We start from the raw sequence: 9,668 nt of genomic DNA, 5'->3' as shown, positions 1-9,668 counted from the left end.
TTATACTGTCTTTGGCTTTCCTGGTAGTCAGGAAGAGGAGCTTCTTGCCTTGGCATGGACTAAATGGGATCCTTCATAAACTCCAGGAAGAGTAGCTGCTGCCTTGGCAGGGACTAAATGAGAGTAGCTGCTGCCTTGGCAGGAACAAATGGGGATCCATAATAAACCCCAGGAAGAGTAGCTGCTGCCTCAGCATGAACTAATGGGGATCCATAATTAACACCAGGAAGAGTAGCTGCTGCCTCGGCAGGAACTAATGGGGATCCATAATTAACCCCAGGAAGAGTAGCTGCTGCCTCGGCAGGGTTCCCAATAAATACTAGTGTGTTTGTGTATTCCCCTCCTCAGGTTCTGATTGAGACCCTGGTAGCTCTCGGAGCTCAGTGTCGTTGGACAGCCTGTAACATCTACTCTACTCAGAACGAGGTGGCTGCTGCCCTGGCAGAGACTGGTGAGAACTTATAATACTGTCCTCTCTTTCCTTCTGTCTGTCTCGCCCCTTCCCTCCTTCTACCTCTCTCTCTCTCTCTCTCTCACCCTCCCTCTACCTCTTTCTCTTTCCCTCGCTACCCTCCCCCTCTCTTTCCCTCACTACCCTCCCCTCTCTTTCCCTCGCTACCCCTCCCCCTCTCTTTCCCTCGCTACTCTCCCCCTCTCTTCCCTCGCTACCCTCCCCCTCTCTTTCCTCACTACCCTCCCCCTCTCTTTCTCTCTCAATTCAATCTCAAGGGGCTTTAGTGGCATGGGAAACTCATGTTTACATTGCCAAAGCAAGTGAAATAGATAATAAAAATAAAGTGAAATAAACATTAAAAAGTGAACAGTAAATATTACACTCACACAAGTTCCAGAGACATTTCAAATGTCATATTATATACAGTGAAAAGTTAAAGCACAAATGGGAAAATAAATCAACAGAAATATGGGTTGTATTTACAATGGTGTTTGTTCTTTAATGGTTACCCTTTTCTTGTGGCAACAGGTCACAAATCTTGCTGCTGTGATGGCTCTCTCTCTCTCTCTCTCTCTCTCTCTCTCTCTCTCTCTCCCAGCCATAACAAGTCCTAGCCTCCCCCCCTCTCTCTCTCTCTCTCTCTCCCAGCCATAACAAGTCCTAGCCCCCCCCCCTCTCTCTCTCTCTCTCTCTCTCTCTCCCAGCCATAATAAGTCCTAGCCTCCCCCCTCTCTCTCTCTCTCTCTCTCTCTCTCTCTCTCTCCAGCCATAACAAGTCCTAGCCTCCCCCTCTCTCTCCTCTCGCCTACAGGTGTGCCTGTGTTTGCGTGGAAGGGCGAGTCAGAGGATGACTTTTGGTGGTGCATCGACCGCTGTGTCAACACGGAAGGCTGGCAGGCCAACATGGTACCTAAAGACTAAACCATCCCCTAATAATGTACTTGACCTCTGTCGTGCAGTGACACTCTCACACATTGTAAAGGCTTATTTTTGATTGATTTGAAATTATTGAAATTGCTTTACTGTATTTATGGAGGCTTCTGTTTCCATCCGTCGCTTATCTTCCAACCTTATTTAGTATGCAGACTTAATGCAGCCGATGTCTCTATTTAGTATACAGACTTAATGCAGCAGATGTCTCTATTTAGTATACATGCAGACTTAATGCAGCAGATGTCTCTATTTAGTATACAGACTTAATGCAGCAGATGTCTCTATTTAGTATACATACAGACTTAATGCAGCCGATGTCTCTATTTAGTATACAGACTTAATGCAGCAGATGTCTCTATTTAGTATACAGACTTAATGCAGCAGATGTCTCTATTTAGTATACATACAGACTTAATGCAGCAGATGTCTCTATTTAGTATACAGACAGACTTAATGCAGCAGATGTCTCTATTTAGTATACAGACAGACTTAATGCAGCAGATGTCTCTATTTAGTATACAGACTTAATGCAGCAGATGTCTCTATTTAGTATACAGACTTAATACAGCAGATGTCTCTATTGTTTGAGTCCACTGTCTGCTCTTCTACCATTTGCTCTTCCTGTGTTGGTGTTACTGTAGATCTTGGATGACGGAGGGGATCTGACCCACTGGGTTTATAAGAAGTACCCCAGCGTGTTCAAGAAGGCTCAGGGCATCGTGGAGGAGAGTGTCACTGGAGTCCACAGGTGAGAAAGAGCTTTCCTAAAACATTGGTCACATCCATCCACAGCAAGAGAGACGTCTGTGGGATTGGATCCGGTTGATCACCTGTTAGTCTGTGGCTCAACAAAACTTTCATCCTTTCTTCTCAGGTTGTACCAGCTGTCCAAGGCAGGCAGCCGGGGGTCCTGGCCATGAACGTGAACGACTCTGTTACCAAGCAGAAGTTTGACAACCTCTACTGCTGCAGAGAGGTCCATCCTGGACGGGTGAGACCTTATAATATCAAATGTTTTTCTCACATAAAGTGTGATGGTTTTGTTTTGTTTGTAATTTATAAATGGATCGTCTGATTTGTAATTGTTACTTTCTGCTTGCTGTAGTTTGAAGAGGACCACTGATGTGATGTTTGGGGGAAACAGGTGGTGGTGGGCAAGGTTATGGAGAGGTACAGTCCTTCTGATTCTTTACTCTGATTGACTGTTAGCTGACACGTTAGATTCAAAAGTTGATGTTTGGCATTTGAACATAGATTTGAGAGTTCTGTACTGGGCTGTTCTCTGTCCTGTAGGTGGGGAAGGGTTGCTGTTCTGCCCTGAAGGCCCTGGGAGCCATCGTCTGCATCATCTGAGATAGACCCCATCTGCGCCCTGCAGGGCTGGTGGGTGGCTGGGACTTACCTACAGTCTAATGTATCCACGTCTTTAAAAAAAAAATATAAAGTTTTAGTTATTTTTGGCTACTTTTTCCTACAAATCTTCCTATACAGCATGGATGGGTTCAGGGTGTGAAGTTGAATGTTGGCCTGTCAGATGGACCTGGTGATAACCTGCACATGCAACCAGATCAATCAGAGCACGCTCATCCAGACTTTTATTCCACTCTGATAATTATAGAAGCAGTCCTCCAGCCGCTGTCCTTGTTTATGACTCAGGTTTATCCGGCAGATGGCAAGTTAGAGGTCACCTGTTTGAATGTGTATCCCTCTGTCTGTCTCTCTGTCTCTCTCTCTCTCTGTCTCTCTCTGTCTCTGTCTCTCTCTGTCTGTCCCTCTCTGTCTCCCTCCTCTCTCTGTCTCTCTCTCTCTCTCTCTCTGTCTTCTCTCTCTCTCTGTCCTCCCTCTCTCTCTCTGTCTCCCTCTCTCTCTCTGTCTCCTCTCTGTCTGTCTCTCTTCTCTGTCTCTCTCTCTCTCTCTCTCTCTCTCTCTCTCTGTCTCTCTCTGTCTCTCTCTCTGTCCCTCCTGTCTCTGTCTCTCTCTGTCCCTCCCTCTGTCTCCCCCTCTCTCTGTCTCTCTCTGTCCCTGTCTCTCTCTCTCTCTGTCTGTCTCCTCTCTCTCTGTCTCTCTCTCTGTCTCCCCTCTCTTCTCTCTGTCTCCCTCTCTGTCTCCCTCTCTCTCTCTGTCCCTCTCACTCTCTCCCTCTCCACTCTCTCTGTCTCTGTCTCCCTCTCTCTCTCTCTGTCTCCCTCTCTGTCTGTCTCCCTCTCTGTCCCTCCCTCTCTGTCTCCCTCTCTCTCCCTGTCCTGTCTCTCCCCTCTCTGTCTCTGTCTCTCTGTCTCTCTGTCTCTGTCTGTCTCTCTGTCCCTCTCTCTCTCTCTGTCTCCTCTCTGTCTGTCTGTCTCCTCTCTGTCTCTCCCCCTGTCCCTCCCTCTCTCTGTCCCTCCTCTCTGTCCCTCCCTCTCTGTCCCTCCCCCTCTCTCTCTGTCCCTCTCTCCCTCTCTGTCCCTCTCTCAGTCCCTCTCTCTCTCTGTCCCTCTCTCTCTGTCCCTCTCTCTCTCTGTCTCTGTCCCTCTCTCTGTCCCTCTCTCTCTCTGTCCCTCCCTCTCTGTCCCTCTCTGTCCCTCCCTCAATCTCTTCTCTCTCCCCCTCTCCCTCCTCTCTGCTCTCTCTCTCTGTCTCTCTGTCTCCCTCTCTCTCTCTGTCCCTCTCTCTCTCTGTCCCTCCATCTCTGTCTCCCCTCTCTCTCTGTCTCCTCTCTCTGTCTCTCTCTCTCTGCCTCTCTGTCTCTCTCTGTCTCTCTCTCTGTCTCTCTCTGTCTCCTCTCTTCCCTCTGTCCCTCCCTCTCTGTCTCCCTCTTCTCTCTGTCCCTCCTCTCTGTCTCCTCTCTGTCTCTCTCTCTCTCTCTCTGTCTCTCTGTCCCTCCTCTCTGTCTCCCTCTCTCTCTGTCTCTCTCTCTCTCCCTCTCTCTCTCTCTCTCTCCCTGTCCCTCCCTCTCTGTCTCCCTCTCTCTGTCTCTCTCTGTGTCCCTCTCTCTGTCTCTCTCTCTCTCTCTCTCTGTCCCTCTCTCTCTGTCTCTCTCTCTCTCTGTCCCTCCCTCTCTGTCTCTCTCTGTCTCCTCTGTCTCCCCCCCTCTCTCTCTGTGTCTCTTTCTCTGTCTCTCTGTCTCTCTGTCCCCTCCCTCTCCCTCTCTGTCTCTCTGTCCCTCCTCTCTGTCTCCCCTCTCTCACTCTCTGTCTCTGTGTCTCTCTGTCCCTCCCTCTCTGTCCCTCCCTCCCTTCCTCTGTCTCTCTCCCTCCCTCTCTCTGCACCCCCCTCTCTCTTTCTCTCTCTCTCTTCTCTCTCTCTCTCTCATTATAGACAGCCAACATTATTGATTGTAATCAGACCTGAGATGAGCTGACTTTATTGTTGTCACCAGGCAATAAGAACGTGGTGACCAGAGAGCAGCTGGACCGGATGAAGAATGGCTGTATAGTCTGCAACATGGGACATTCCAATACCGAGATTGATGTCCCAGAGGTACTTTACCTGTGTGTGTGTGCGTGTGTGTGTGCGTGCGTGCGTGTGCGTGTGTGTGTGCTCGCTTGTGTTTCTGCTGTGTCACTAATCCTGCCCCGGTCTCCTCGCCTCTAGGCCAGCCTGAGGAGCCCGGAGCTTACCTGGGAGAGGGTGTCAGGTGGACCATGTGATCTGGGTCCGATGGCAAGAGGGTTGTCCTGCTGGCTGAGGTACGGTTTCTGTCCTCTACAGCCCCTGTGTCCCTGGCCTGGAGTTAAACTGAGCATCACTCCCATTCGCCGTTGTTTCACCCTAGTGCAACGTTTCACAAACTCACCAAGGGTTGCACGTTTAGGTTTTTTCCCCTAGCACTACAAAGCTGATTCAAATCATCAGTGTACTGTGAGGGGATAGTGTGTACTCTACTGTGAGGGGATAGTGTGTACTCTACTGTGAGGGGATAGTGTGTACTGTGAGGGGATAGTGTGTACTGCGAGGGGATAGTGTGTACTCTACTGTGAGGGGATAGTGTGTACTCTACTGTGAGGGGATAGTGTGTACCGCGAGGGGATAGTGTGTACTGTGAGGGGTAGTGTGTACCGTGAGGGATAGTGTGTACCGTGAGGGGATAGTACTCTACTGTGAGGGATAGTGTACCGTGAGGGGATAGTGTGTACCGTGGAGGGGATAGTGTACTGTGAGGGGATAGTGTGTACTGTGAGGGGATAGTGTGTACCGTGAGGATAGTGTGTACTGTGAGGGACACTGTGTACTGTGAGGGGATAGTGTGTACTGTGAGGGGACACTGTGTACTGTGAGGGGATAGTGTGTACTGTGAGGGACACTGTGTACTGTGAGGGGATAGTGTGTACTGTGAGGGATAGTGTGTACTGTGAGGATAGTGTGTACTCTATTGTTTGGGGAGCACTGCTTTAGTAACATGGAGCACTGAGTGAAACAGTGAGACAGAATGACCTTTAGCTCGGATCTCAGGAACTGTGTTCCTCCCAAATCTGTGTCTGTGATTCAAAGAGCCATAAAACATTCTGTGAGTTACTAAATAGGTTGATCGATAGGTTTCCCCACCATGAGATGTATCCTGATGACCTTTCTGTCACCTTTGTCTGCTTCCCCAAACCTGACTCTTTTTGAAAACACAACAAAATAGTGACTTGGCCTGAGAGATTTCCCATTAACATGTAACTAAAGGCTTTGTCTTCCCATCGTTGACCCATGTTGTGTAGTGTGTACTGTGAGGGGATAGTGTACTTGGCTGTGAGGGGATAGTGTGTACTGTGAGGGGATAGTGTGTACTTTACTGTGAGGGGATAGTGTGTACTGTGAGGGGATAGTGTGTACTGTGAGGGGATAGTGTGTACTCTACTGTGAGGGGATAGTGTGTACTGTGAGGGGATAGTGTGTACTGTGAGGGGATAGTGTGTACTGTGAGGGGATAGTGTGTACTCTACTGTGAGGGGATAGTGTGTACTCTACTGTGAGGGGATAGTGTGTACCGTGAGGGGATAGTGTGTACTGTGAGGGGATAGTGTGTACTCTACTGTGAGGGCATAGTGTGTACTCTACTGTGAGGGGATAGTGTGTACCGTGAGGGGATAGTGTGTACTGTGAGGGGATAGTGTGTACTCTACTGCGAGGGGATAGTGTGTACTCTACTGCGAGGGGATAGTGTGTACTCTACTGTGAGGGGATAGTGTGTACCGTGAGGGGATAGTGTGTACTCTACTGTGAGGGGATAGTGTGTACTGTGAGGGGATAGTGTGTACCCGGAGGGGATAGTGTGTACCGTGAGGTTGTAGTGTGTACTCTACTGTGAGGGGATAGTGTGTACTCTAATGTGAGGGATAGTGTGTACTCTACTGTGAGGGGATAGTGTGCTCTACTGCGAGGGATAGTGTGTACTCTACTGTGAGGGGATAGTGTGTACTGTGATGGGATAGTGTGTACTCTACTGTGAGGGCATAGTGTGTACTCTACTGTGAGGGGATAGTGTGTACTGTGAGGGGATAGTGTGTACTGTGAGGGGATAGTGTACCGTGGGGGGATAGTGTGTACTGTGAGGATGAGTGTGTACTGTGATGGGATAGTGTGTACTCTACTGTGAGGGCATAGTGTGTACTCTACTGTGAGGGGATAGTGTGTACTGTGAGGGGATAGTGTGTGTACTGTGAGGGGATAGTGTGTACTCTACTGTGAGGGGATAGTGTGTACCGTGAGGGGACAGTGTGTACTCTACTGTGAGGGGGAAGTGTGTACTGTGAGGGGATAGTGTGTACTGTGAGGGGATAGTGTGTACTGTGAGGGGATAGTGTGTACTGTACTGTGAGGGGATAGTGTGTACTGTGGGGATAGTGTGTACTGTGAGGGGATAGTGTGTACTCTACTGTGAGGGGATAGTGTGTACTGTGGGGATAGTGTGTACTGTGAGGGGATAGTGTGTACTCTACTGTGAGGGGATAGTGTGTACCGTGAGGGGATAGTGTGTACTGTGAGGGTGTAGTGTGTGCTGTGATGGGATAGTGTGTACTCTACTGTGAGGGGGTAGTGTGTACTGTGAGGGGATAGTGTGTACTCTCCTGTGAGGGGGTAGTGTGTAATGTGAGGGGATAGTGTGTACACACTACACAGTAGAGTACAAACTAGCCCATCACAATACACACTATCCCCTCGCAGTAGAGTACACACAATCCCCTCACAGTAGAGTACACACTATCCCCTCACAGTACACACTACCCCCTCACAGTACACACTATCCCATCACAGTAGAGTACACACTATCCCCTCACAGTAGAGTACACACTATCCCCTCACAGTAGAGTACACACTACCCCCTCACAGTAGAGTACACACTATCCCCTCACAGTAGAGTACACACTATCCCCTCACAGTAGAGTACACACTACAACCTCACAGTAGAGTACACACTACAACCTCACAGTAGAGTTCACACTATCCCCTCACAGTAGAGTACACACTATCCCCTCACAGTAGAGTACACACTACAACCTCACAGTAGAGTACACACTATCCCCTCACAGTAGAGTACACACTACAACCTCACAGTAGAGTACACACTATCCCCTCACAGTAGAGTACACACTACAACCTCACAGTAGAGTACACACTATCCCCTCACAGTAGAGTACACACTACAACCTCACACCACAAATGATCTCTGATAATCTCTGTTTTAGTTGAAGGTGTTTCCCTGAGAATGGCTGCAATTGACCACTGTTTTGATGTATCTCCTGTGTGTGTGTGTGTGTGTGTGTGTGTGTGTGTGTGTGTGTGTGTGTGTGTGTGTGTGTGTGTGTGTGTGTGTGTGTGTGTGTGTGTGTGTGTGTGTGTGTGTGTGTGTGTGTGTGTGTGTGTGTGTGTGTGTGTGTCTGTGTGTGTGTTGTTTCCTACAGGGTCGTCTTTTGAATCTGAGCTGTTCTACAGTGCCTACGTTTGTCCTGTCTATCACAGCCACTACTCAGGTGAGACATACTGTCCTGTCTATCACAGCCACTACTCAGGTGAGACATATTGTCCTGTCTATCACAGCCACTACTCAGGTGAGACATATTGTCCTGTCTATCACAGCCACTACTCAGGTGAGACATATTGTCCTGTCTATCACAGCCACTACTCAGGTGAGACATATTGTCTGGTTCATCACAGCCACTACTCAGGTGAGACATATTGTCCTGTCTATCACAGCCACTATTCAGGTGAGACATATCGTCCTGTCTATCACAGCCACTACTCAGGTGAGACATATCGTCCTGCCTATCACAGCCACTACTCAGGTGAGACATATTGTCCTGTCTATCACAGCCACTACTCAGGTGAGACATATTGTCCTGTCTATCACAGCCACTACTCAGGTGAGACATATTGTCCTGTCTATCACAGCCACTATTCAGGTGAGACATATCGTCCTGTCTATCACAGCCACTACTCAGGTGAGACATATTGTCCTGTCTATCACAGCCACTACTCAGGTGAGACATATTGTCTGTCTATCACAGCCACTACTCAGGTGAGACATATTGTCCTGTCTATCACAGCCACTACTCAGGTGAGACATATTGTCATTGTGAGACATTTTACATAGAGACCGATCCAATCAGAACATCGACACATAGAAATACAACAGTTAGATGCATTGTATCATCACAATTGAACTTTCACCGTTTTTCAATTGCTTTTCCCCAGATGTACACATACTAGTTTATTTAGAGTCATTCATTGACATTAGAAATACGGCTTCATGCATTACAGACGTGGTACTAGTCCTACTTCAAGTGTTGCGGTTTGCTGAAGACGAGACTAGAGGTACTCTGGTTCTCCTGTTGTTCTGCTGCTACCTGAGCTTTGTGAGAATGGGATGTTGGCAGCGTTGAGACTCTGTGGTGGTCTGTGTCTCTCTGCAGGCCCTGGCTCTGATTGAGTTGTTCAATGCTCCTGGAGGGACGCTACAAACAGGATGTCTATTTGCTGCCTATGAAGATGGGTAAGACATGGCACCCTATCTTTATATAGTGCCCTACTTTTGACCAAGACCCATAGGGCTTTGATTAAAAGTAGTGCACTAAATAGGGAATAGGGTGCCATTTGGATTGAACTGAGCCTTATTGATGAAAAACGTAATAAACACTGTACATATCAAATCATAAGAAACACTAGATATCAAATCATAATAAACACTGTAGATATCAAATCATAATAAACACTGTAGATATCAAATCATAATAAACACTGTAGATATCAAATCATAATAAACACTGTAGATATCAAATCATAATAAACACTGTAGATATCAAATCATAAGAAACACTGT

General features: G+C 47.9%; 1 pseudogene; it reads left to right on the top strand.

Moving 5' to 3' along the window:
• Positions 1-348: 348 nt before the first annotated feature.
• LOC135537823 (S-adenosylhomocysteine hydrolase-like protein 1) lies at positions 349-9,341 on the top strand (annotated as a pseudogene).
• The last annotated feature ends 327 nt before the right edge of the window (positions 9,342-9,668 follow it).

Source organism: Oncorhynchus masou, unplaced genomic scaffold, assembly GCF_036934945.1.
Source record: "Oncorhynchus masou masou isolate Uvic2021 unplaced genomic scaffold, UVic_Omas_1.1 unplaced_scaffold_8459, whole genome shotgun sequence".
In the NCBI taxonomy this organism is placed as follows: Eukaryota; Metazoa; Chordata; class Actinopteri; order Salmoniformes; family Salmonidae; genus Oncorhynchus; species Oncorhynchus masou.
The sequence above is the reverse complement of the archived record's forward strand: the minus strand, read 5'-3'. Positions and strand labels throughout refer to the sequence as shown.